This window comes from Ceratotherium simum, chromosome 9, assembly GCF_057802395.1.
Source record: "Ceratotherium simum simum isolate JZ-2026a chromosome 9, ASM5780239v1, whole genome shotgun sequence".
Lineage (NCBI taxonomy): Eukaryota > Metazoa > Chordata > Mammalia > Perissodactyla > Rhinocerotidae > Ceratotherium > Ceratotherium simum.
Window position 1 is genome coordinate 76331218 of NC_141908.1, and position 27586 is coordinate 76358803.

Below are 27586 nucleotides of genomic sequence, written 5' to 3' on the forward strand. Positions count from 1 at the left end.
AGGCAGGACCTAAACCCCAAGTTCCTGAAGCCCAGGTCAGGGGAATAACGACTGTAGCCACTCGACTCTACTGGTTATCCTGAAAACCTCTCCTTCTCTTCCTGTTTATTGCCAGTCTCATCCAACCACTGAAGGACAGGAATTCCTTTCTTTGAGCAAATTCAGTTTGTTAGAAGCCACCTTACCCCCTCCCCAAATGTCAGCATCTAGAAGTCTTCCTATTGTGGCCGCTCAATTTCCCATGAACAGAATCCACATCTGCCTGCGGGGTCTAAGGGGAGCCACTGTCCTAAACTGTTGAATGGGAGAAGGGTTGGAGGCCTCCCTGTTAGTGTGTCCAGACTTCCTCCTCGGCCCCTAGTTTTCAGCCTGGCGCCTTTCACTGTCCTCCATAATCCCTGAAGTCTCCAGCCTCTTGGGTTCAGTTTTTCTAGAGAATAAACCACCCATGTCCCACAGGGCTAGGGAGGGATGGTTGCCTAGCTGCTGTGAGTAGGGTGGATCTGTCAACTTCCAGAGCCCTCCTGGGGTTCTTTGGGGGCTCAGCTGGCTGGCTTCTCCTTTGCATTCTTGTCTGTGGGCCCTTAGTCTCAGTTGTGTCTGCCGAGTCAGTCACCACTCCGCCATTTGCTTTCCATCTTGCAGACTTGTGTCATGTCTCAGCCAGTTTTGTCTCCTCTCGCATTTGTTGTCCTTTTGGGCTTATACCTTTTTTATTTCTTTCTCACCATCCTAGTGGGTTTTGGAAGGAAGCTGAGATCAGTGTATCTGTTAACTACCTCCCCTGCCCGAGAATGTTAATAGCCTTTTTTTTTTTTGGTATATTGTCCAAAATTTCATCTCTCTTAATACAAGGTCCTAATGTGGACCTAAAGCCCAATGGATAGTGACTGACCCAATGCATAGTGGCTGAGTGCAGTTAATTTGGCGGGGGGGGCATGGTGTTGAGGACCTGGGTCTTCAGCAATACAGAGAATGGATTAAGGAAATCTCAGTTCTCGCGTGTGAGGTATTACCCTCAGCAAAGAACACACCATATGTTCAGTCACTGCCAAGAACCGTCTGAAAAACAAATCTCAGGTTTTGTGTTATCACCAAAAATTAACCTCACAGCATGGTTCACAATCATGTTTATGAAAGTGTTTTGAAAATGAAATGCGCCACTATGAAATCAATGGATGGAAATCAATGAGACCTCTGAGGGGGAGGCGGATTTGTATGGGAGGAAGTGCCAAACATCTCTCTCAGTGTTTGTGTTTTTAGATGCACTAACCAGCAATAGAAAGCTCTCCTCCAAGTGTGTACATACCAGGAATGCAGAGGAATAAATGTTTGGCAAGTGAATAAACTTAATGCATGGTAGAGAATTTTGTGACTACGGCAACATGTTTGCAGTAAAAACATTTGAAGGTGAGATGCTTTTCAAAATCCTGAGAAATTAAAATTAAATAAATGGTACATATTTTATTTTGCCAAGGACTAAAATTTTCTGTTAAAAAAATAAACCTTTTAGCCTGTCAGTAACTTTTCTCCAGCACCTGACGTATTTTAGTTAGTACTACCTTATTCCTGGTGATCTGACGTGCATAATTGTTACCAAAGGGATTCGCCAATATTGTATTCAGAATTGATGACTGATTTACATAGCCTTAAACTGAAGGATGAGGCATTAAAATATTTGTCTTCATTCCTGCCCTCTCAGCCAGTCCCTCCAGTGAGGGATTATAAATTGAGGTTTTACTTTAATACAACTACAGTTCAGCCTTGCAAAAACACAGCTAACAACAATGTAGGATTTAGTGTAAGGTAGTTCTGTGGACTTCATTCTGGAAGCATTGAATTCTAGAAATATCTGAGGAGTTTGGCTATAAATCCCTGCCCCTTGACATAGTTCTCTGGGAGGGTGGGTCTAGTTCAGTATTGTTCAGTTAATGGTTGCTCTCTATTGTTTTTTAATGGATTCTAAGAATGTTGTTCTCTCTCTCTTCCAGTCTGTTTGGCTGCATCTCTGGTTTGGCTAGTTTCCCATTTCGGTGTACGTGTCAGTTTCATGTTTCTGTGCTTGATGAAAGAGCCAGAGGCTGAGGCCTTTCTGTATCCCACCTCTTGCTTTTTGTTAATGCCTAGACGATGTGACAGTGTCTCATGGTTTATAACCAAAAGACGTGCATGCTGCGTTTGTATTCTGAATTTGTTTTCTTGTGTAGGCAAAACTGATGGTTTAGGGACGATAGAAAAGGGTATACACTTAGAGACATAAAATGAGTTGCAAGCTCTATATAAAAAAAATACAAAACATTTTGGTTTCAAAGCCACTGTGTAACCAGCAGAAGTTAAAAAATAAAATAAAGGCAAACTGTTTCTCTCTCTCTTAAACATTGTTCCAAATAACTGGATTAACTGGTTTTTTCCCCACTCTATTGATCAGTTGCTCTGGCCTGGTGCAGACACAGCTACTGAATGCTCTTGTGAACCTCCTGCTTTTTTTTTTCTTTAAACCCTTGGCTTTAGAATAGTTGGATTTAGTGGCAGGGGCCTCAGCCTGTGTTCCTGAAGGCTCTTTTCCTCCTACTCCCTTGGAGAGGGGAGCACGATTAATTTCTCCTCTTCCCTTTTGATTATAGGAAGAATCAGGTACACGTAACTCAGCACCAGCACACCTGAGTTCAGGACCAGCTCCCCGACAACTGCTCTCCTGTTCTTTAGTCTCCTGGGCCTGGGGAGCAGTGAGGGCGCAGGGTAATGAATTCCTCTAGGTGGTGATAAGAGCTACATTCCAAGAGGATTAAGAGCACAAAACCTGCTTCTAGGAGGAAGAAAATGGAAAAGGCGGGGGAGGGGGAACACCCACATTGACACACACACACAGCCGCACAGTGCGCTTGGCAGTATGTGCTCAAAGCTACTTTCCAATTTTAGCTGTCAAAAAACGAAGCTACTTTGACAAGAGCATCTACATGTTGCACATGACAGGGGTGGTCTTTAAAAGGCTTAGGAGCATTCTCGTTCAGAGAAAGGGGACTGTTGTTCGTATCCTCTGCTTTGCCATAAGAATTACGTCTGGCCCCTGTCAGGTACCTCCTTGATCAAGACGCAGAAACATTTTCAAAATACCTTGATTTCAGGCTTTTCAACCTAGAGGAGGAAAGAAGAGGGTGTGTAAAAGTCCATGTAATTTGGTAACTACATCTGAGAACAGTGCTGCACATGGAAATTTGGCCCCATTTAAACTTTCCTAAAACAGCACAATCACTGCATTGAAATTTGGGATCTTGATTGTGCAACTCAAGTGGAGGTCCCTTGTGTGTGTTTCCACGGATATATTTGGTGAAACGTAAAGGCAGTATCGTTCCTGTCTGCTAATCAAGGGCCAGAACCAACCCACACACATCTGCCTAGCTATTCCTCACTGCCTGTTACGAAAATAAGCCTTTCATTTTTCAAAAGAAGTCGCTACCCATAAAGGAGAAAGTGAGAGCGCATGGATGTGGTCAGTGATGTGGCCCCCCAATCTTCTCACCCTCTTCTAACCTTTCACCACCCCCACCCCTAATAGCTGCGATACCCTAAATTTTCAGACTTTAAGTCTAAACACCTTCTGTCTTGCCGGATCCCCTCTCTCACAAAGAAATTGGACTTAGTTTAGATAATCCCTAAAAAAATAATTCTGAAGGTGTTTGCCACGTAGACACATTGTGCTTGAGAAATAAACACGTAATTAACTCTTATTGAAGCAGAGACTTTTACAAGTACTGTGCTATAGTCTAAAACAGAAATATACCACACTATTGTGGGAAACTACGGCTTTTACATTTCCTTGGCTGAACGCTGGTCTTCTTTTTAGTGAGAAGAGAACATTCCACAAATAGCAAAGTAGGCCTTCAGTGAAGACGTCCAATCCACATTTTGCATGGCTGAGTCCATTGGAAATGCACCCTCTCAATGTCAGTACAGGCTTAATGAAGTTAAACATTGGCTGAGTGAGTTTGTTTTTTAGAGGAGTCACTTCAGGAGGGCGTGTTGGAGCAAATCTAAGCTTAGCTAACCGTAAGTAATTATTTGCCTATGTCCATAATTTTAACAATGTGAATCATTAGCTCAGACCCTCTCTTTTATCCCAAAGAGGAAAAGATACATTGGGCAAGACCATGAATTTTGGTGAAGGCTCTTTGTTCTTAGTAGAAAAGCATGTTGATGTACCTCACCTCTGTGCAATGAGATGACTTTAGCATTAGCCTGATGACCCTGGCAATGGAGCCATAGGACTTGTGCAGTGTAACTGGATGTAGGAGAGTTGTGTTTGGCTGTCTCCATCTTGCCTGCCCACTTCAGTCTTGTGCTTCTGAAGTCCTCACCAATGTGGGAGGCTAGTTATTGCCAGGGATTCTTGTTAATGTCCTTTCTTCCCATTTTGGGAGGTAGTTTGTAGAAAATACAAATAGCTTTTAACTGTCCATAGACGTATTTTGAAGTGCTTTCTGGGATACAGGAGAAAATGCTTTTCAATTTAAGAGAAAATAGCCCTGAGTTTGTTAGTTATTTGCTGTGACCCGAACAAACCAGATTTTAGCAACAAAGGCAGTACCTTTGACATCTTGCCAGGGTTGTGTTTCATAGCTAAACATGACATTTAGGAAATGTCAATTGTGAGTGACTTTTAAAAATTGTAGTAAAGTGTGGTTTGCTGTACGTACAATCCCTGACTTACAAGTACTTGACAAACAAGTTTCCAGGAGACATAAAAGGCTGCCCTTCCTCCATCTCTCCCTCTCAGGATCCTTTCATTTCTCCTCTTTGCCCTTCCAGCCCCTCCCTCCCATCCCCCTCAGTGCCAGAGCCATTTCAGCGCTGCTGTGGAAACTGCCTGTGGATAGACTTGGCTCTTCTGGAAAAACTGGTTTCTAAAGTGGAAGAAGCAGCTGTGTGTAACAGGCACAGTGGGCCTGACCCCAGAGATAGCTCCTGGGCAGGACCAGGTGGACTTGCCAATATTTTCTCTAATGTGGTGGGGTTCCTTTTAACTTCATTCACTTTTATGCGTCTGGACTTACAAGTATCCTTTTTTTAAAGATCTGGATGTCTGTGAGAGAGTTGAGGAAAACAGCCTTTAAACACACAACCCTCATGTAGTCTAGTGCTTTATCTCTCACTGTATACAAAAGGTTTCCACACACATACATTTGTTCTTCACAACTTCTTTACAAATGGTGAAACTGGGACTCAGAGAAATGAAATATTTGAGCTGATGGAAGCAGGACTAGAAACTGCAAGTTTAAATTCTGAATCAAGTTCTCCTTGCAATCCGTATTCCACTGTGTGTGTGAATATTTTTATACGTGGATGTGTTTTTGTATGTACACACGCATGCTCACATCTCTGCCTTTTTAAACAGTGAAGGAAACACATTTGCAAGTGATTAGTAAACAGTATAATTCAGAGAATCTCAAACCATCTCTGACCTTGATATTCTGCTGTTTTATAACATCTTTATACCTAGGAGGTGAAAATTAGATGGCTGAGTTTTATTTCATAAGCTTTAGAGGTTGAGAGTACTGTGTGTGCCTATAAAACATGCTTAAAAACCTGAATGTTAAGAGTTTACAGCTTGACTGAGAAATATCTATGTAATGGTTGATTAATTAATAATTTTCATGAATTATATTTCTGCTTATAGGCCTAATACCAACACTAATCTGTGGTTTTGAATTACTTATAGTAAGTCGGTCCACTCTTGGTAAATGGATATTATTTGTATCCACAAAGTGTATTCGAATTCCATACCAGAATCTTAGGTTCATTAGATATTTTCGTGTGATAACCTTTCTGATCAAGGCCTAAATATTACAATTCTGACACTGAAAATGATAAACATGCATAAAAATGCATTGTACAGGTCTATTTATAGTAATAATAATGGTGCCTCTAAACAGATTGTCTCACTGGCAGTGAACATACAATGGGAACATCGTAAGAGATGAACTAGTACCATTTTCTGAGATAGAAAATTCTCACATTTTACATAAAGCCACAAGTAAAAATGGTTCCAAGAAAAAACATGTGTTAAGAATTATAAGTGTTTAGCTTAGAAGGAGGGAAAAAAATTGGGTTATCACAAACATTGCTTTTTTTCCTCCCAAAGTATAGAAACAGTTTATGACTCCATGATGTCATGCTCTGAAATAGTGAAAGCAATGCAATTATGCAAATGAATGATAAACTTGTTATCAATTAGATTTAATAGGAAATTAAAATTTGAAAACAACTTGGTAAATATCTAATAAAGCCTTGAGGATCATGGAATTATTATTTGCCAGAATCTTGTTTGTGATTAAAAATGTGTAAAGTTCTACCTGAATGTTTTCTTGAAAACTGTAACATCATCTTCCAACATTCTCCACAAATGTTGAATGTTGTTCCATTCACTTTTATTTTGTGGCCAGGTGTTTTTGGACATATGTTTACCCTTCTAATCTGCCTCACTGGAACAGGTCACTGCTATTCCTGGCGGTCATTTCATTGGCAACGTCTATAGAATGATGCTTTGGGCTCTGCTGCCATCTTTAGCACTGCTGGCTAAGTGAGGCCACTGAGAGATGAAGGTAAACCCAGAGTGTCATGACAAGACTTCTCCCCATCTGAACAGGCGGAAGTGTGCAGGCTCTAATTCACAGCTCACCCTCTCGCTGTCTATGGAGACAAGTGGGTAATTACAGAGACCAGCAATTTCTACCTTTTGAAAAGTCTGGAAAGGGGGCAAAGCAACTATGTAAGTGATGTGATTTTTGTTATTAAATGCCTCTTTTCTTAGTTTAAACAGGATTTGAAAAGCCACTGCAGATCAAATTACTTTTTCTGTACTTGAATACACCCTGGCTAAATTTTAAAGCACAGGTTGTATTTTATATAACTAGAAGAGGGAAACTTTATTCCCATTTCCTCTGAAATAACTAGTACAGAGACTCGGTTTAGATCCATTTCCATCCATGTAGACCATCATAATGTTAACCGTGAACTGGCACTGGGTTTTGAAGTCTCTGTAGTTAATTTTAGAGCATCGGTGGATGTAGAGGAGCAGTGCTTGTTGCAAAGTGCACTGCAGACATCATCTTTGAGAGATGACAGAGATAATCAGTTTGACTTCGTAGCTGAAGGCACCCAAGTAGACAGAGTCTGGGAGAGACTTGCTTAACTACTGAGGCAAGGAAACTGCCCTCATGTCAAGCAGCTAATGTTCTGTCACTTGCCAAACATTCCTGCTACAGATTCATGTTCGGAAATTTTCATGAACCAACTAGACGAACAAACTGTGTGGTCTGGATTAAATAGTATCTGCCTGAAAGGAAAGAAGTGAAATTAGCCAGAAGGCCAGATGGCAGCTGTATTTTCTGCAGAGCTCTATTTAGAAAGTGAGCTTTATGTAATTTTTGGTCATCTCTTACCATCTTAGGAGACCATTTTCAGAATAAGTCATTGAGGGATATAGCACACAGCTTTCAAAAAATGAACTACACAGACATAGGCACATTATATAACCTGTCCACAGAATTATAGCTATTTGGTGAAAATCTTGGATTTCTTTTTCTTCCAGCATTGTTGTGACCTACACCTCTATCCTATCGTTTTTATTAGACAGCTGGCTAAACTACCCCAGAGCTAAACTCCGTAGCTTATAATACATAGAGTTCACATATATAGGGAAAATGTGGCTGAAAATGTCATGAACTTATTACTAGTCTTCATCTTGTGGTTGACTAGATGGTTCACTCACATGCGGAAAACCAGCAGTTGTCAACTGCTTATACACAAACATGATGTTTCCTTTTTTTCCAAGGCAGAATGCCATTTCTGAACTGTATGTTCCAGCAAACTTAGTAAGTAATACCTTGGACTCATCGAAGATTTAGTCCATGTTCCATGTTTAAGAATTTTACTTTGAGGTTATAGGGTGAGCCCCAAGCTTTTACATAGGAGCAAAGAAACATCAACTCACACTGGGGTTACTCACCATAGCTAATCAGGATAGAGGAAAATTTCAAGAAATCAATTAAGGTTGTTCATTTTCCAAATGGTGGGATCATCTCTAGGCATATTTGGTTTCTTCTCTTTCTTCCTCCCTATCTTACTGGTTACCAAGGCTTGATCATATTCCTTCTAACTGACTTGCAGTTTCATACTTTCTTCTCCATTATCACCTTCATCACTCCAGTCAGACTCATGATCTCATTCCAGACTCTTCAGAGCTGCTCTAACCAAATCCAAGTATTGCTCCAACAAATGTGCATCGTAATCCCAGTCTAACCTTCCTGAAACATTGATATCATGATGATGTTTAACATTTTAAAAACATTCAGTGGTTCCATATTTTGTTCTCCAGCAAATCAGATCCAGATATCTCTGCCTAGATTTCATGGCCCAGGGTAACCTGCCACCATCTCTCTTCTCTCTCTCCTCCCGTAACCAGCTTTATTTTCTGTTACTCTATAATATGTTGGTGCTGAAGTTGGTGTCTGATGAAAGCCAACCCCTATCCCATTTCTGTGATGTCTATTCTTGGAATAAGGTATTCCAAGATAAGTCTCACTTGGAATAGCCCTCCCTTTTTCCTTGTAGCTCGATGAACATCCATTCGTCCATGTTGGCTCAGTTCTCACCTTCTCCTTGCAATTTAATTCACCACATACTTACTAGCACCTGTCATTAAACTGAAAGTCACCTTATAATGTGTTGTGCAGACTGCAAGGCTGTGTGAAACAAGGCCCCTGTGTGAAACAGCTCTGCCTGAGTCTGTCTGGACTGCTCCAGACCTCCAGATCCTTCTCTTCTGAAATTCTACAGCACTTAAAGTCTAGGCCAGCAGGCTACAGAGTGGAGTGCTCAGAATAATCCACTGGGGTGCAGGAAGACTATCCTGAAGCTTACATTTACATTTTTTTGTATCTTTTCAAATTTCTATTTTAGAGTCTTTTATGAAGTATATAATATATTGATGCAAAGGTACATGTTTAATATGTACAAATAAATAATATACATATATTGGGGGTCCATGTATGAGCATTTTTACTAATGGAGTGAATGATCAAAAAATATAGAGAGCCTCAAGTTCAGAACAATTTCGTTGAGGTTTTAGGAGGTTAGCAAACTGGCCCACCCAAGTCCATTCCTTCTCTCATTCAAAAATTGTTTACTAATCCCCTACAGGGTACTAGCCAGTGTTGGGAGATAGAGAAGTCAGGCAAGAGGGGATCAAAACGTCAGCTTTATTTTTGATAACAGCTCCTTGGGAAATGTGGCTTTAGATCAGGGCCAGGACTGCTCGATAATACTTCACCCTGCGTTAAGCAGACCCAGTCACAGGCAGAGCGGGTAATTACAGCCCTTTTTCTGCCTCCCTCCTCCCAACCACGGGCTGGGCCTACACTCAAGGCTAGTTGCCTGACCAAGAGCGGGTGAGAAGGCAGAAGGATCCTAATCAATGGGGAGAGTGAGGGATTGACTGGGCACGCCCAGTTTATCCTTTGAAATGCACCTATGAGATAAGCCACTCCCTCCTGGGGCTGGGAAAGCAGAGAGTGGGGTGGAGAGAGGTCAGCAGTGTTCCCTTAATATGGGGTCCCTCCTAATAAATATGCCACTGTTGTTTCAGCTTTTATCACCTCCTAATAAATAAGATTTTGTGTTTCAAATGGATCTCCCTAAAAAAGAGCACTCTTTTCTCTTTTACCAAGAGAACAAGCCAAACACATAAAACCCGTTGACAGAATTTTGAATTGTGTACTTGAAGGCCTAAGATGTGTCTGTACTGAAACCTGGGTCCTGATGCCATTAGATGGCCCTGCCCAAGAGTCCATTATCTGATTTCCCAACAATGGGATAGAATGGGGCTGTGTGTTTGTGTGTGTGTGTGTAAAAAGAACGGTGTGGCTGTCCATCTCATCTGGATACATTGTGAAACTCTTTTCCTAGGTCTATCCCCCTGTTCCCCATCACACACACACACTGTTCCTACGTACCATTGAATTTTGCAGCCTCTGGCACATTATGGAACAGCAGACGTGGGTCAAGGCATATGGTCATGAGAAACAAAGCTTGTTGTTTCTCATTGCTTGTAAGAAAACGATTTAGTGTCATTCTGGAAAGAGAGGGAGAGAGAAAGAAACAGAGATGCGTAGGAAGCACATCTGGTCCCTGGGTGAGGGACCTTGTTGAGGTCACCTAGGCTATCCTCACTCCTTCCTGCCTGCCCTCACAGGGCAGAACTCTAGCATGACATTCTGGGAGATTAAAATCTATCCAGTTTTTAAATATTTACAGAGAAAGAGATTTCACAACCTCCCTCAATAACTAATTAAAGTGATTAACCATAAGCTCAGAGAATGCTTTTCTCCAAACTGTCAAGGCTTTCTTGCTTCAATTTAAAATGGTTTCATTTTTAAAAGTGGAAGAGACCATCACCATCCTTTGTCTGATACAGGGATATTAAGTTGACCACCAGATAAGCCAATCCTATGCCATCATACATCTGTTTTTGTTTACCTTGAATACTCTCTGTGGCACCTCTCTGCATCCTTTTCCAATTATCTGCATTCTACTTTAGTTGTGGAAACTAAATAAAAGGATTATATGACGGTTTCTATGTGCTTCCATATGTTTATCCCAATTATTCAGCTTAAAAAAAATCTATAATGGTAATTGAAAATCAGCTCTTTACCTGCCCATTCTGATTTCTTTGGTGTATTAGGACATTTATATGTAGGTCTTTAGGATATAGAAACCTTCTTAATCCAAAGATATGAATCCTGGAGATTTCAGGAAGGTCCGTGCAGGAAGTTTTTGGACTAAACAGTAGTTAGGAGACCGATTTGGCTGCTGTGATAAAACCCAGACAACAGTGGCTTAAAAATGTAAAAGTCAATTTCTCTCTTATGGACAGTCTAAGTGTGCAGGCTGATGTGGAACCTCCACAGTGATTGGGACCCTTCTTCTTATCTTCTTGCTTTGCCATCTCTCTTTATGGCCTCCATTTCAAGGTCTTGTCACGCTTTAGCTGGCAAGAAGGGACAAGAAGAAGTGGAAAGCACACCCCTTCTTTTTAAGGGTACAACCGAGAAGTTGTGCATATCACTTCCATTCATACATGAACATGCTACATGAATGTGCTCCATGAACGTACTGAGCTGCAAGGGAGCCTGGAATCTGTGGCCTTTAGCTGGGTGATCATGCACGCAGGAAGGACCTCAAAGTTCTATTACTAAAGGAAGAAGGAAAGAACGGATTTGGGGGACAGCAGTTAGCTCTGCCTCTGGCTTGGGAGAGCCAGCTTGAGAAGCAGTTTTTGACCATGAGTTCAGCTATGCTTACCATGTAAGCAGTGTAGAAAGGACGTATAGGAGAAAATCTTGCTCTGCCATAGAAGCCAGACTACTGGATAAGCTTGGTGTTGCAACTTTGTGGATCTCAGGCCTGGGGCTCAATAATAAGGTCCACCTCCCCTGCTACTGGGAAAGAAGTTGAAGCTTAACTCCAAGAATACCTTTTGCTACTGTACAACTGAATTAAAATAGACTCTTTAGGGGCAGTTTCCAGACTAAATAAGTTCAGTATAAAACCAAGATCACAACTGTGTTTGGTTACTGTGATTTCAGGCTACAGAAGCCATGCTGCGCTGTAGCCCCTTGACCCAGATCATCCTGTTAGTCTGAGGCATTGCTACACTTCTCTGAAAGGGGCAGTCATGTATATTTGAGACCTGTAATGATAAAACTTTTTAAATGCTAGTAAATGAAAAATTTAAAGTAAAAAAAATTGTACTACTGCTACCACCCCATTGGAAGATCCACATCACTTTAAGAATGTTCTAGGACAATAACCATAAAGAGACACTTCGCTGATTACAGTGCTGACCATACTCCGTGTGGGACTTGCATGTTGGATTTGTTTACTTCATTAGCCAGCTGCTTTTCTTGTTAGTGTCCACAGTCATGGTTTCCAAATGTAACCCTGGTTTTCATCTCAACCTGACAAGACCAACCTGGATTTTGACAGTCATGCTGACTTTTATCTATTTAAACTGCTAGAAGCAAAATCTGATTTTGTTCCTGGCTTTTGTTATTGAGAAAAGTAATAAAAACCAAGGCAGAATTAGATCAGGGACATCCATTATTCTAACCAGGAAAAAAAAATAAGTATATAGCTCTACCTAAGTATTGGATTAATTTAAGTATACAGGAGTCATTAAAAATTGCACTTAAAATGTGTTTCTCGGCTGATCATTTATTTGATATGCAAATTTAACATTTCTATTGTCTGTTATAGAAATAATAATATAATAACGATGAAAACTCTCATTTGTTGAGTGCTCAAGCTGTACTTTCCCTGCACCAATTTCAGTGGCCAAAGTTGAAGCCTTGAATCAGTCCACTACGTACGCAGTAGAGGAAAAGAAATCCAGGAGCTTTGGGTGGAAGATCCATACTAACAGGTTCTCCTTCAATATTATTGTTCTGTTTGAATAGATGGTGCATTCTCAACAGGGGCCGTATTGCCCCCAAATTGAAAATTGGTTCTTGGGGAGTGGAAAAATCAGATATTATGGCTGAGGTCAGAGTGAGAGGGAGATGTGACTATGGAAGAATGGTCAGAGTGATGCTACAGTGCTGGCTTTGAAGATAGGGGGAGGGGAACACGAGCTAAAGACATGTGGACAGACTCCAGAATCTGGAAAAGGCAGGGAAACAGATCCTCCTCTGGAGCTTCCTGGAAGGAACACAGCCCTACTGACACCTTGATTTTAGCCCAGTGAGATCCATGTTGGACTTCTGCCCTATAGAACTGTAAGATGATAAATTTGTGTTCTTTAAAGCCACTAACTTTATGCTAATTTGTTACAGCAGCAATAGAAAACTATACACTCAGTTTCCTGTTCAATGAGAAGAATAGAATGATCGATGTCGCAGGTTTGTTGTAAGCATTAAATAAAATCATCTGTGAGAAGTACCTAGCATGGGGGCAGAGTGACATATCCTGGCCTTGCCAGTGTTCAGCCAGCTAGGCTTGCGTCTGAGTGCGCTTGGACCACGTTTAGGTTGCTGATAGACTTCTGTCTTTGATTATGTCAGAGACAACATCAAGTTTTACACCGGCCCTGTCACTTTGAGGGGACTTTGTAGATTTCTCTTCAGATTCATCGTGTATTGATTTTATATTTCAACTGTGGGAAGTTCCTTTCAGTGCCTTCCCTGTACTGCCAACTCTCAGCGCGCTCTGCCAGCGCTCTCTCCCCTTATTCTCTTCTCCTGCTCTGCCCAGTCTGAAGAAGAGCCTGAGGCCTGGGTGGGTCTGTGGAGAGGTGGGGGAGGGATCTTCCCAGCAGCAGCCGAGAGGAGAGAGAGGCCAGCTGCCGAGCACCCCAGTGAGGGAGGGGGAGCCCCAGGTGGGGCTGCTATACCAGAGAGAGAGTTATTCCATGTTAGAGCCTGACTGGGCTGGGAAGAATGACCTTGGGTGTATTGTTTTCTTAACTTAGGGAAAGTGTGTGTGTGTGTGTGTGTGTGTGTTTTTCATTCTTGTTTTTTTATGACTAAGATCCTGCTGAAAATGAGAATCTTCACGATGGAACGAACATTCACTGACTTGCTTCATTAAGTCAGTTGGGTAGAGCCTGGTGTAAATGAAGTGAAGGCCACAGGTTTTTCTCTCTTTGTTGAGTCAGTTATTTTCACAGAGAACAGCTTTTGCATTATCACAGGAAAAGAAACCAACAGAATTGTATTCCTACAACCCAAGTGCTAAAACTCTTGTGTGTTTACATATGTTGTCTTTAATCTCACAGCAACGCTGTGAAGCAGATATTATTACTCTCATTTCCTGCGGAGGAAGGGAGAGTTTCCTCACAACATCACTATGAAATAGATAGATAGTATTACCCCCATTTACGGGTAAGGATCCTGGGCTCAGGGAGGGTGGCAGCCATATGGTTTGGCTAGGATGGCAGTGTGACTCAGGGGTGTAGGCAGAACTTTTCGGTTGATGCCATATTTCAAAGCCTGGCTTTTAGTCTTTGAGGTCCATACACTGGACTATTCCTGTGAGCTCAGAGATGCCCACACTCTATAGTGATGTACTCAGGCTAACAAAGTTTTAATATGGATGGTGAATCAACCAGAAAGCTGACGTCTTTATTATTAGGGTATTTCTTTCTTTCTAAGGACCAGGACAGCCCCTTTCCAATATCAAGGGCTCACAGATTTCTCTTGCCCTCCACACCAATCTGATCTGCACTGCCGTGTGTTCTTTCTGGAATATGTATCTGGCCATTTCGCTCATTGCTTGTGACCCTTTAGGGACTACTTGCTACCCTCAGGATAAAGTTGAGGCTCCATTACCTGAGTCACAGAACTCTTTCTCTCTAGATTCATCTCTTCTTCTCGCTTCATTCGGTTCCAGGGATACTGAACACCTCAGTCTGCCCTGAATCTCTTTTGCATCTGGGCTTTGGTGTATTCTTGTCCCTCCACTGAGACCGTGTTCTTCCGCTTTCTTCCCGCTTGACCATACCCCATTCATCTGGCTAATTCAGGGCCCAGCTTAGATCTCACATCCATCTGGAAGCTTTCCTTGACCCTCCTGATCTTGGTAATTTACCACTCCCCCAAGTGCTCTAATAAAACCTTATACTTTCTCTATAATAACTTGTCAACTTGTGTCCTGTCTACTTGTCTGGTAACCCTCACCAGAATCAGGGTTCTCTGAGGCCAGAGTCCGTAGTTCATTCATTATTCCTCTACCTAGTATTTGGCACAAGTCTATGTATATGGGAAGTGCTCAATGAAATTTTCTTGAATGAATAGAGAATGGAAGACCTATATTCAAGTCCTGGCCCTGCCACTTTCTAGTTGTGTGACTTTTGACAAGTTCCTTATATGCCAGGGCCTCAGTTTTCCTCATTTACAAAAATAAAAATTTCATTGCGATGATATGAAGTTCTTTTCAAACATGAACATACTGGGATTCTAATGCAACTCATTAGCCATCCAGAAACCATAAATCAACCATCGTATTTTGTAAATGATAAGCTGGGAGCATTGCTATGGACTTCATTTCTTGAATGTGGATTGATTATTTCGCTCCATCTACTTATATACATTAATGGTCAACAGATTTTACACCTGTTCTTGTGTTGATATTTCTGTCCTTGACCCAAGGGTTTATTTTCTGCAGGATACTCTCTTCATTTACATTGATTGGCACATCCAAAAGGAGCATTTTAAGCCTGAGAAAATAATAAATTCTGTTTATGTCTATTTTTTTGTTCTTATGTCCATCTGTTTTTACCTAGAGGGAGTTAATGAAACCTTTTGCTGTACTAAGAATTTCAAGTGAAGGTAATTAAATAAACTATTAGATGAGAACAACAGAATCAAATAAAAAAATCTGCAGATTTTTCTGATTATCCACGGACTTGAGTTGGTAATAGACATAATACCATATATTAAATATGGAATATTTGATATGAAAATATAAGGAAAAGAGAGAACTCCTAACATGGCAGCAGTAAAAGTGTGACTGTCAAATGTAAACCATTACAGTAGCTCACACATGGTGTCCGCGAGGTTAACTCCCTGGGGAAGGAATCCATGTTAAGCTTCAAGATTGTATTTGAGCTTATACATTTTGGAGCTTGCTTCCTTCTACATTTCCAAGTCTTATTATCCTATGAATCAGAATCTTACCATGTCTCAGGTACTTCTTGCTAGTAAATTAAACATGTTTAGATATTCCATTAATATATTGTATGTAATAATCTGAAGTAGAAATTTACTAAGAGTTTCTATAGATGCAATTAATTTTTCCCAAAATTTGCTCTATATTTCCTGGTAATTCTGACTAATTCAAGACTTGAAAATAGAAATTTTTTCAAAAATTACTTCTTAACCTGACTGCAAAGTTTTGATCAATATTATTGAATTTGATGAATATTATTGAAATGATATACCTGATGGGATAAAGCATCCGTATTCCACGTAAACTCATTACAAATGATTTTTAGTCTCTGTTCTTAATTGAAAGTTTTCTTGCCCAATGCAGAATTTCTTTTATCTTTGGACAAAACTGTATTTGGCCTAGCTTATAAGCTGCTTACTGTTGGGGTTTTTTCCTCTCTCTCCATTACTTTCATGTATTGTTGCTTATTTAGCAATCCATGATGATCTTTGACCTCCTGACTCAGCAAAGCCACTTCCAGGTCAGGTGGCCGTGACCTTGTGTGGACGGAGCACAGTCTGTTAGCAGCACATCAGGAAAACACCAAAGACAAATGGATTTGTTGTTCTCTACTGACAAGTTACTGTGAGCTCAAGTCACAGCCAGTGAAAATGATTTGATGACTCAAATACTTGGTACAGAGACTTTCAGGAAAATCTATACTAAAGAAAATAAGAGTATATCTTTATTTCACATGGAAAATAAATTGTGGTGGTTTATTTGGGGGACAGCTTTTGCACTTGATTATAGATTACTTTGCAAAAAGTAGATAAAAAATTTAAGAAAGTAATGCTCATATTTACATGTCCTAGTCTTGAAAGTGAATTCCCATTTTTATGCTACACGTAGGGTCTATGGATATATAAATTAAAGTTCACATCCTAAAAGTTCCTGGTCGTGTTGATGATCAACTGAATAATAATATAAATTTGGCTGTATTCTTTTAAAATGTCAATTATTTCTGTCATTAAGATCAGTGATTTTTAATGGTGGGTGGTAAGGGATGTAGTTTATAAACAATGTAGTACTTTGTCTCATAGCTCTGTTTTTTTAAGTTACTGTACTTAATTTGATATTTCAAATAGGATTATAGGAAAATAAAAGTTTTCATTATCAAAAGATTGAGAAATCCTGTTTTAACTAATCTACAGTTAAAAAAAGTTGGTCAGTGGCAGAATTTTTGACAGAGAAGAAACAGAAGGAAAATGAGTTGTTCCCATGGAGCAGGAATCCAGATGTTCTAGGGGAGGCAGAAGTGTGAGTATCCAAAAACCCAAGAGAGAACACATGCTTGGTGAAGTTAGAAGGAGGAAGAAAAAAATACAGTGCCCAGAACAGCTCCTTGCACTTAGTAGGCACTCAATAAATAGTTTTGAGTGAATAAATGAACTTAGACCACCTAACCATATCAAGCATGGGTATAATTTACTTCTGATATACCATACAAAAGTGATGCAAAGGGAACCAGTAAGAGTGATGAGAGACTTAAGCTATTTGGGCATCTGCCAGAAGTCTTATTCATGTTTAAATGAAAACAGGGTCTCAGGTACCAATTTACCTCACTGACATTTTCATCTCTAGGAAGGTAAAGGAAATGAAGGGAACTGCTTTGTTGGATCTAATTTTAACCAAGAAGAGATTGGTTAGTGAAAAAGAAGTGCAAGGAATAGTTATCCATTTATTCAATAAATATTTATTGAGTCTCTGCTATGTGCCAAGCACTTGGAAGATTGTGGCCATGTCATTTTAGCTTTTGTGATAACCAAGGAGCAGATGATGGATATAGTCAGATATGTACTACAGACTTTAGGAAGGAAATTTCAAATATTCAGAGAAGAAGTAGATATGATTCTATAGCCTGAGACTCTAAAAGAGAAGATGACTAAAGAAATGAGAAACCCAATCCGTAAGTTCAGATTAGGGCCCTTTCTGTGAGCTCCCAAAGCTCCTCAAACCTCCCTTCTGAAGTCCGATGTTGTGCTGGATTTCATTGCCTTTGTACTCATCTCTATTTATTATGAAACTTTGAGCTTCAAGAGGGCAGGACTGCAACCATTGTGTTTATCTTTGTTATCCCAGCAAATAAGACAGTACTTGCACATAGCTGATTCCCAATAAATTATACACACATACACACATTATTATATACATATATAATGAATTAAGCAATAAACAATAATGAAATCCTGATAACATAATCATGAATATTTTTCCAAATTATCAAAGATAATGCGCACATATTCCAAGTTTAACAGTCCACAATTTTTTGAATCATTAGAATTAGAAGTTTGAAAGTTCTAAAAAATGAGCAAGAGAGATGGTTGTGGCTGCAAAGGGCGTTCTCAAGTTAACTCAAAATATAAAAGACCATTTAAAAAAGAATGCAAAGAGAGGCAAATAACCAAGAACAAATACCAAAGAGAAAGATAATTCCATTAGAATAGTGTCAGGAAGCCTAGAGTCCAGAGTGAGCTGAAGTATGTAAAAAATTCTAAAAACAACAAAAGAGACTTAAAAAGCTGGCAAGGAACAATCCTACAGAAAATGAAGGTGACAGAATAAGCCAGACATAGAAAACTGGAATACTTCTGATGTCGAGAGTGTTGTGCCTGTTTTTGATAATGACATACTTTAATTTCTGTCAAGACTAGAATACTATTTTTATCATATTTTTTATTGTAGAATTTAGTTTTACTTTTGTAGGAAAGAAGACAAGAATGGGATAGGACCTCTGATGAGAAAAACAAAGGACTATTCATTTCTTCTTACTCTTGCCTTTTAATCAGGGATCGTGATTTCCCACCTGGTAAGGGTAAAACAAAATGTGAATAACAGGGAATTGAGGCCCCAGTGGCATCATACTAGATCCTTAGCCCTTCACCATGGTTTGGGGTCTCCTGGCCCAGGTGTTATCCACATGCCTGAGAACCCTCACATCTGTGACTCTCTCACTCCAGTCAGCCATCTTGGGGGAATATCAGCAAATGGAGAAACACCCAAAAGCCTGGAAATTAACAAAAGGAGAAAACATAAAATCCCAGCAAAATTCTAAAATTTATTCTGCAACTTTGAGAACACTCAGAAAAGAAAGTGATAATCATTAAGCACCAACAAGAAGTCAAGTGGGACTAAATAATTTTCCTGTTTTCCTGTTCAATAGAGTAACTGGAATGCAAGATGAAGAAAATGTGGTAGATAGAGTGTATGTGAGTTTCATCAAGGCAGTTTTCACAATATCTCAAGATTTCATTATGGATTAAATGAAGAAATATGAACTGAATAACAGAATAATTAAGTGGATTCACAACTAGGTTTGTATAACCAAACCCAAACAGTGCTAATGAATGGATGATCTCTAGACAGCTACCTGTTTTATTCTAAATCTCTCTTTATCAATGACTTGAATGATGAAGAATTTGATGAAAATAATAGAAATAACAGACATCTATTGAACTCATGTATCAAACACTGTTCTTTTACTCTATAGTATTAGTTTATTTAATCCTTACAATAATCCTATGCAGTCAATACTTTTATCTCCACCTTATAAATGAGTAAACTACAACACAGAGACTTTAAGTAACTTCCTCAAGGTCACACAGTTCTTAGGTGGCAGAGCTGAGATTCAAGCCCATACTGTTTGCTTAATGAAATAAGTTACATAAATAATATCTGTCAATTTGTAAATGACCAAAGTTAAATGTACAACAGAAAGTAAAGTGGAAAGTTATAGATTTGGTATCCCAAAGAACTCTAATAATATGCTGGAGAAATTGGCCAAATTAATACGACAAAATTAATTTGAGCCAATATAAACTCATGCACTTAAATTCCCCAAAAAATCAACTGCTAAAGTGAAGATTGGGAAATGGGACTTACTAATGGATCAAATGAGGACATCTGGGGGTTTCATTTAATATAGGCTCATTATGACAATGTATAATGTGATGTGATTATCAACAAAATGCAATTTTAGGATGTAATAAAAAAAGAATAAAGCCATGGAATGAATATATATATATATATATGTTTATATAGATCTAGATATCATGTCAGAGTGAGAAGACTCAACACTATGTCACGTGAGGAATGAGTGCACTCTCCAAAATAAAGTTCTGAAGTTCTGACGATACAAAATGTCTTATCCACAGAATAATTTAGGGATCTGTGAAGTCCCCTCTGACTTTAACATCCTGTGATTCTATGAATGGTTCTGTACTAGAACAGCGAAAGCATGCTTAAGACAAATTTGAGAGTTTTGGAAGGGTGGTCAGATTTGTGGAGTGTCTGAAGGCAGAACTAGGAGCATTGCATGGAAAGTTACAGGAAGGTGGTTTTATCTAGGAATTTACTCGCAATTAGTCTTGTGCAGAAGCAGCTATGTTAGGAGGCATTGAATCTCCATCATGGCATTTGTTTGAGCAGAGGCAGGATGGCAACTTAGTGAGGATGTTGGAGAGGAGGTTCATTTATAGGTCAAGAAGATAGGAGACCTCTGAGTCCCTTGTAACTCCAAGATTCCAGAATCTTGGACAGTTACTAGACCTCTCTCTGTGAAATAAGTAGTGAGGGATGGACGTTGAGTTGAGTGTTGAAGCTGCACCAGCTTGCAGGACTGTAGGGGGGTTGAGACCTGGAGATGCTTTCCATGGGAGATAGATGAGTTATGGACCAGATAAAATAAAAAATCTAAGTTAGAAGGTATTTGTGTGTGCCTTCCTGGTGACAGTTTCTTTAGATTTTGCTTCAGTGGTAAGTCACTAATTATTTTCCAACAAAGCCATATATTTGGAAGCATTTCTGGACCTGCAGGCTCTTTTCCATGACTATCTCAGAATCCTAGGCACAAAAAGCCCAAAGGAAATAATTCACTTCTGGGAGTATGCCTAGTAAGTATCAGTTAGACCCAACTTGGTTTCAGTTTTCATTTCAAGCTTTCAGACAATAAGGCAAAATGAGAAACTTAGAGTTGAGAAAGGAAAACTTACAAAACTATGTTGTTTCCCCTTGTGAGATCCTGGAGTTACAAAGGACCCAGAGGTCCCCCGTCTTCCTGAACTGTAAGTGAATCTCCTCTCCAGCATCCCACTAAGTGGTCATCCAGCCTCTGCTTGAACAAATTCTGTGACGGGAGACTCCCTACCTGCTAAGACACTTCTCCAGCCATCTAAAGACACCAGATGTAACCGGAAGAAAGGGAGGGGAACATGAGGAGATAGCAAGTAAAGGTTGAGCAAGACTATGGAAAATGGGATGGGAAAATGTGTTCCTGAGGAGTGGAGAGCAAACTTGAAAACAGTGAGAAAACATTGTTCTTCTTCCCATTGATACTTTTCCTTCCCATTTGACTTTTTTCAAGCCTCCTTTACATTTCTGATTCTAATTCTTGTAAACACTAAGACTTCTCAATTGGAATGAAAATAATTTTTTGACCGAGTCCCTTTATTTGCGTTGAAGCAGAGCAGTGGCAGCAGACAGGCGGAATAGGCACAAGCTTGGAGTCGGTGTCGGAGGTTTGAGTCCCAGCCTGGCTGGGAACTGGCTCTGGGACCTTGGCCTTCACTTCTGTATGCCTGGTTCCCTCGTCTGTAAAATGGAGATGACAGTACCTACCCTGCAGGGGCACTGTGAGGACTCCGTGAAATGGACATTAAGAGAGACAATCACCCAGCGTGGGCCTGAGGGGGTCTGTTTTGTTCTCTGTTTCCCCAGCGCTGGGCCAGTGCTAGGCGCAGAGGAGGGGCCCAGGAAGTGTTTGCTAAGTGGATCCTGAATGAGTGAATGAATGAATGAATGCCCTCGGTATATGACAGCTATCGCTAAAGGCATGGCGGTGTCCACAGACATGAGAAGTCTTTGTAAAGCAAGAGGCTGATTACTCAGAGGTTTGAAGAAGGAGAATGCTTTGTTAGAGCTAGATTTCTTTTTATCCATCATGCGGCATGGCTTCAGGATTTTTTAAAAACCAGGCTAAAATTGTGACCATTATGTAGTCTTTGTAGTCTTTCCTCATCCTTACCCCACGTTTTCCATGAAGTGTCTAGAGTGGGCTCATTCTGTCTAGTCAGATATGGTTTCAATGCTTGAAATGAAAAATGAAACCAAGTTAAATCTGGCTAGTAGCCATTCAGAAATAGATTTTTTTTTAAATTGATTAATTTTCGAAGACATTTTCCCTCATTAATACTTCCTCATATTTTTAAAAGAAGCATTTAGTAAAACAAATAAGAGTGTCTTTTCAGTGTCTGGTTATCTCTTCTTCAAGACTGAGTTTGGTAAATTATATAATATTAGCTGTTGGTCATCTCCCAGGATGTAAAACCAGGTAAAAATAAAACCAAATGAAATCTCTAATGTAATTTATGCGTTGTTTCCCTACAGCTAAGTGAAATTCAGCTACGTAGCTTTCATTTGTTTTAGAGCCTTTAATATTAGTCAGATTAAAGTGTATGTTTTTGCAAAACTAAAAGGACAAAGAATCAAGTTGCATCAAGTTGAAATGGTTAAAAAAAAAAAAGATCCAGTTTTCGATTCAGCATTTCAAGAATAACAGAGAAAATTGGGGCTAGTTTCAGAACCTTGTAGCCAACACTGACAGTGGGGTGGGGTGGAGAATTGGAGTGGGGTGGGGATGAGAAGGAACTCTCCCATTTGCTAAAAGGAAAACGAAACAAGGATGTTATCTCTTTGCTGCATTACGAACAGGACAAGCATGTAATTGAAACCACACCATTTAACACCTTTTCACACACTGCCTTCTGCTGTCATCTGACTGCGTACTGCCTGCTAATCTTATCTCCCTTCAGGAGCCAATCTTAAAATTAAATAGCACTACAATTAGCTACACACATTGCATCTAGCCAGGACACACGGTGGACCCCCAATAAATAATTATTGATTGACTTCTGTGCCCTACGCAGATAAGTTTTCTTTCTGACCTCACACGTGACTTCCTTGTTTCTGGCAGAGTCTTCAGTCTTGCTCTTACTGAGGTACCTGAAATAGCATTGCCTTCATTGCCAGGACTGCCTCAGAGCGGCACAAAAGAGCACTTCCTCTCAGAAGGCCTCTCTGATTAAATCCACCTACGTTAAAGCCATCTCACCCCTTTGGAAGCCCCTTTTATAAATATCTTGTAGTTATTTCAGAATGATTTGCTTAAAATTCTGTTACTGGCATTCTTATTTCTCTTGGCTCTGACACCTCCCAGGCCCCACAAAATACACCCCTCAAGAAGAGGAATTGAGTATCATTTCCCACAGGGACACACATGTGGACGTCCCTCCACAAGTGTGTCCAGCCCATGAGGAGCACACTCAAAAGACACGTTCTGCAGCTGGATAATGAAATTTTTAGCATTGGTAAAAAATCAGACCACCTTGATTGGTCGTCTCTATTGGTCTGCCAAGAATGGGTATAAATGGAATTAAAGGTGTGAGAGAGAGGTCTGTTTCACCAAACAAGTGATCAAAACATAATACTTTATACCTCAAAATTGCTTTAAGGTAGATTGGATTACTAACAGAAAGTCTTCCAAAGGGAAATAATATATGATATTATATTTATTTGAGAGGCATGTACAATATTTGAACTACCTTACAAAAACCAGTTTTGATTCATTCAGTTTTTAGAAAAATGATTTGGAAGAGATTAAACTACATATTGCTAAGGCTCATAGACCATCGTCAGCATTTGGTACTTTCCCCAATGTGAGTTGAGCCATGGCACAGGCTGGAGCCCAGTGCAAAGCAGAGAGGAGTGGTGTCTGCCCTCAAGGCTTTTCTGCTGTAAACTAGAGGAGTCAGCGGGCAGGCCAGAAGAAGGAGTACAGGGAGCCCTTGGTGTGCATATGGGCGTCTACAGCAATAAACCCCCTGTCTGTGGGTGGAGTCGCAGGGGAATACAATAGTGAGGTTAGTGGTTAAATGTGTTTACTGTTGGGTGGAAACCAGTTATTTTTTCATACTCCACAGAAAGGGTAACATTTCAGTCTTTCTCTTTTGGACAGAGTGTAGGCTTTGATGGAAAGGAGCTAGGGGCCTAGTCTCGTGACCTGGTTATCCTGAATACAAGGCACTGCGTTAAGAAGAAATAAAATAAGGAGAAGCTATTGAGGAAGTTACCTGGTTAAAGAGATGGGATACATAGGGTCCAGTGTGGGAAGAAGTGGAGGTCTTCGGTGCTCATGATAAGACCACGACTCTGAGAACGACTAAAACATTGCAGGGTTGGAGATGTGGCCAGGAGGAGGCTGCGGGGGTGATTGGAGGGTGTGTAAAGTGATGTGGCTAGAACAGCATTTGACAGTGCTGGTTTTAATGGGGGCCTTTAAAGGGATAACCCAGTACTAGATGTTGAAAACTGGGGAGTAAATTATTAAAGACTCATTGTGACCAAGAAAGGAAAAATAAAATGGGAGGACATTTATTCCTCTTTTTCCACATGTCAGAGGCATTATACTAGGTACTTTGGAAAAGAGAAAGAAGAAACGGAATTTATCAGAGACAGGCTTTTTAAAGGGAAGTTCTTTTTGTAATTCATTAGATCTGTTAATATCTTGTATATTTGAAGTACTTTTAAAGTATTTATTTTCCTCTCACAGCATGTTTCAGGTGACAAATTTCTATTTTTTATTACAGTTAGAAATGGAAAGAAAATTCACTAAGATGGTAAATATGACCTCTAGTATTTTGAGCATATCATAAAATGGTCAAAATGAGTTTTTATTATCTGTGATTGCATTAGAATAAACTCCAGGGTATTAAAATCATTAATTCTCTCTTTTGTCCATCTTGATACAATTACCTGAAATCAGAATGTGTGAAGGAGATTTATTATTTTTTAGGTTGTTCTCTGATTACCTCTAAGACTTACTTGACCTTTGCTCTTTCTATGTCGTAACTGTTTATTGTCCTCTAAGGACAATACCTTATCTATGAATTTGGTCACTAGAACACTGATCACATCTGGCAGCCACAAGGTAAGAAACTGTGACCTGGTGTGGGTTTCCAAGCCATTCTGCAGGGAAGGGGTATTATTATAGTTTAGGATTTACTTTTGCTTGTGCTGACGTTTTAAGAATATGGAAAACGGCTGACCCTGTGGACATAGACAGAGCCCTGAGAGTTTACACCTCTCTTAACAACGCTTTAGCCATGGGCTGCCACCCACACCTTTCTGGGGTTGCCCTGGTCCTCCCATAAGGTGGCAGCGGCAGTGGGGAGGAAAAGGTGTAGCCATATTAGGGCAATTTGTGGTCAGAAGGCTGTGTTTCAAGGTCCAGCTCCATCCCTGGCCAGATGCATGACCGTAACCTCTTACGGCTTAGTTTCTCACCTGCAAAATGAGGACAGTAGGAAAGCAACCACACAGGCTATGGAGGAATCTAATGAGATGACTTATCTATTTATATCTATTTTATAACACGTACTGTGTACTGAGCGCTGTTGTAATCACTTTACAAATATGAACTCATTTCATCCTTGTTACCACCCTCTGAAGGAGTTACTATTATTATCCTTCTACTGGTGAGGAAATGGAGGCATGGAGAGGTCGAGTTACTTGCTCAACTCCTAAAACTAGTAAGAGGCAGAGTTGGGATTCAAACTTGGTAAACTGTAATTACTTATTTTCTATCATGAGAGGATAAGGAAGAATCTGAATCCCAGAAGATAGGCAGTATTTCCTCTTTGCTATCTTTAAGGGCCCAAGATGCTGTGCTTGGTGACAGAGGCACCTTGGTTAATGCAGACACCTGAGCCCTGGAGCCGGCTGCAGGGGCCTCCTGGCTGACTTTGCCGTGGGTGGTTATCGAGATGGGCTCTGACGGTGGGGACCAAGAGAGGCCTGGCCCTAAAGAGAAACAGTGCCTTTCTAAGAACATGTTGAACTTAGTTGTTAGTTTTAAAAAAAAAATCAAACCAGCAAACAGAGGTCACATATATAGGGCTTGCCTGTCGGTAGAGCAGGCCTGACAGGTAAGAAAGCCTGTCCACTCTGTCTCTCTGTGGTTATGCCCAGCCCCATGCTCCTCACACTAGCTTTTCACTAGTGAAGACTGAGTGTTCACATGAGAACATCATTCTTTCCGTTGAGAGCATGACCCTGATAAAATAGGTATACCCCTGGATATGGTAGTACATTATTCACGTAGTGCAAAATTAGCTAAGAGATGCTTCCAGTTCCATCTAGAACCAGGAACAGGCTTTAGAAGTGGGAGGGGAGAGAGCGAGCCCGGGGTGCAGCACTGGGAATGTTTGCTGATTGATTGATAATGCCCTTGCTCGTGTCGCCGGAAGATTAGAAGCCGTTCGCGGATGACCATGCTCAGAAACTGCCCTTTGGAATGATGACTGCAGTCCCAGCCTGTACTGTCCCTTAGCGTCTGTGGCAGTCTGTGTAAAGTTTGCAAGTTCAGTCTTACAGCCATGCTTTCCCCAAGATGAGAAGGATGAAGACCGGGACATTCCCTAACAGGGGCCTGAAGGCAAAAGCACTGGGCAGTTTTACAGAAAGGGAACAAGCACTTTCTCAGAAGGTGAGTCCCTCCAAGCCTTAGGCGGCTGAAGCCACTGGCCTGGTTCGGGTTACTTAGCCACACCCAGGGTCCTGCCACCTCCCCGGGTTTCTACCTCTACCTGCGTCACTACTGGGATGACTTACTGGTCACAGTGAAGGCAAGTTGATAACCGTGGCCAGCTGGGGAACAGGGCTTATGTGCCTGGTGAGAAAGCCAGCAGCTGGCCGGACGCCGAGACAGCTGATGTGGAGCACCAGGAGATCTAACAAAGTGAGTGGAGGTTGACTTTTTGTTGGGAAGCCTTAGGAGGAGCAGTAATGGGGGGTGGGGAGCGAGAGGGGCCAGCCGCCTGTGGGTTCTGTCCTGCTGGGCGTCGAGGCACCCGCCTCCTCCCCTAGTGTTTCTTTAGTGCCTGGGAGGTGGTACAGCTGGTACTGTTTTCATCCAGCCAGTGCCAGCGACGTAGCAAGGAAGCAGGAAGAGCCTGACTTTCTCTGCTACTTTGAGAAAATCATTAAATGTTGACTAGGAGAGTTCTGACTTCATGAACTGGAATGTTGTGAGTCTGTTGGAACAGAGGGGTTTGAAACTAGAATATGCTCTGAAGGATGACGGCTTCCTTTCCCGGGTGTTTATTCCATGACTAATGACCAGCTTCCCTAGAGTTGCCTATGAATGGATAGTTTTGGTTGCCAGGTTTAGTTAGGATTTCTCTTTGCTGGTCCAGCATTATAGTGTAGAACTACAATGCATATTTTCTTTGGAGATGAATATGCAGTGTTTTCCTTAAAAAGATGCTATAAAAAGTTTTTAAAAAGCATACAACCTCCATCCCCACCCCACCCCCTCTAACTGCGAGCCTGCCTCTAACTCCTGCTCTGCGGCTCTAGGCCTCAGACTTGCCAGCCGGGCCCGTCACAGCCCAGTGTTGCTCTGCTCAGAACCTTCAGCCAGGTCCATTCCAACTCTGATTTCCTGAGTGCACCCTCTGATTTCACTCCCCCTCCTCGCCTGGCTCTTTTCTGTGTTTTTGTGTACATATCTGTCTCTATCCAACGATATAAGCTCTTTTGGGGGCAAGACTCTGGAGCCAGGAGGTCCACGTTCAGGTCTCACCTCAGCCACTTAACCAGCAGTGTGACTTGAGTAAGTAGCTTACCTCTCTGTGCTTCCATTTCTTTTTCCATAAAATGAGGATACTCCATAGGGTTATTATGAGAATTAAATGAGTTCATTCATGGAAAATACTTAGAGCAGTGCTGGGTAAACAGTAAGAGTTCAGTAAGTGTATTTTGTAACCTTTGCCAG

At 40.8% G+C, this 27586-nt stretch overlaps 1 protein-coding gene across 8 annotated transcripts in view; it reads left to right on the forward strand.

Annotated features, from left to right (window-relative positions):
• Nucleotides 1–27586, forward strand: part of SPATS2L (spermatogenesis associated serine rich 2 like) — a 166614-nt gene that overhangs the window by 39225 nt on the left and 99803 nt on the right. Inside the window, exon 1 of one of the 8 annotated variants that reach the window (XM_087435557.1) lies at nucleotides 26116–26296. The exons of 6 other annotated variants lie outside the window; for them this stretch is intronic. The gene's annotated coding sequence lies outside the window, so the exon portion shown is untranslated. Of the gene's footprint in view, nucleotides 1–26115; nucleotides 26297–26468; nucleotides 26549–27586 lie in introns of those variants that run through there. One more of the 8 variants, XM_087435558.1, reaches the window with a different exon arrangement.